We start from the raw sequence: 1646 nt of genomic DNA, 5'->3' as shown, positions 1-1646 counted from the left end.
CAAGGTGAGGAGATAGTGTGTGGTTGTTTGCACCCGAGAGAGAAAGACCCCTAGCACGTGGCCAAGAGGGGTTTGACAAACAAGGTAGATAGGTCGAGAGAGACGTGCAGAGAAAATGCAGACATGGGGAGGAGAGAGTGTATGTTTGTCATAGAGAGATCCCCTGGAGATCGTGGTAGAACTACATGGGTGGGAGATCGAGTAACAAGGTGTGTGCGTGATAGAAGATACCCTGAGAGATATCGAGATAGACGTATGGATGGAAGGAGACAATATGTGTGTTCCTGATGGCTAGTGAGAGATAATCATACTTAGGGGGGGCGGGAGTGCTTGCACCTATGATGGAGTGAGGGATTATGGTACTTAGGGGGGTGTGTGTCACATAGAGAGAGAACAAGGGCGGTGAGTGTTGGACGGGTCTATATGTAGCACGAGCGAGATATGTGTATGTGTGAACCAGGGAGATATAAAGTTTGAGAGAGATAGAGGAGCCCCGATAAGGCTAAGTGGTGCGTCAGATAGCTGAGAGGGGGAAAGAGATATTCCATCCGCTTGATAATGCAGTGCATGTAAATTTTTTAGAAGTCAAACTTTGGAAACTTTGATCAGGTTTACGCAAATGTTATTTATATCTACAATACCAAAGATACATCATACAAAACTACATCTCATGGTGAATCTAATGGTATATGTTTGCCATTCTAGATGTAAATGTTTTTCTCCACATACATGGTCAAACTTTGTGATGTTTGACTTTTCAATAAATCTATATGCTATGGACCGAAGAGAGTGCCTAAGTCGAGAAAGATCAAGTGCGTGTGAAGTTGAATGAGTGAGTGTGCAAAAAGAGTATGTGTGTGAAAGATAAAGTGACAACAAACGATAAATTAGAGAGAGAGTGTTTTTCGTTTCTTATGCAAACATATCACACATGCATCTCCGGTATAGAAAAGCGAGGTGAGCAGATACACGAAGATAGCTAGTGCGTTATTGTTTGCAGCAGAGAGAGACACCCCTATAGCACATGTCCAATAAAGGTCCGGCCAACAAGGAACAAAGGTCGAGAGGGACACATGGAGAACATGGACGCATGTGGAGGGAGAGAGGGTGTGTTTGTGATAGAGAGATCCCCTCGAGATCGTGAGGGGACTATATGGGTGGGAGATCGAGGGAGGTGCGTGCGTGATAGAAAGATGCCCTGAGAGAAATCGAGATAGACCATGCACATGTTTGTGATGGAGACTAAGATTAGCTAGTCATATACATATAGGGGGGACTGCGTGTGCCTACAATTGAGTGAGAGACCATCATACTTGGCTAGCTAGGCATGAGATTGTGTGTGTGTGTGTGCGTGTGAGATGGAGAGAGAACAAGGCAGAGAGATAGAGTTTTAGATGGGTCTGTCGAATGCGAGTGAGATATGCATGTGTATGTGTGACCCAAGTAGATGGAGAGTTTGAGAGAGAGAGAGGGAAGAGCTCCGAGATGATAGAGTGCTGCCTGAGAGAGTTACGGGCAACAAGCCAAGCAATTTGTGTGCGTACGATGAGTGCACCCAAGATATCTCGCTTGGACTAGAGAATCATACATAGTGTGCGAGAGAGACCTACGGATGGAGTATATATGCATGCGAACTACAAAGACCC

Source organism: Triticum dicoccoides, chromosome 4B, assembly GCF_002162155.2.
Source record: "Triticum dicoccoides isolate Atlit2015 ecotype Zavitan chromosome 4B, WEW_v2.0, whole genome shotgun sequence".
Taxonomy (NCBI): Eukaryota; Viridiplantae; Streptophyta; class Magnoliopsida; order Poales; family Poaceae; genus Triticum; species Triticum dicoccoides.
The sequence above is the reverse complement of the archived record's forward strand: the minus strand, read 5'-3'. Positions refer to the sequence as shown.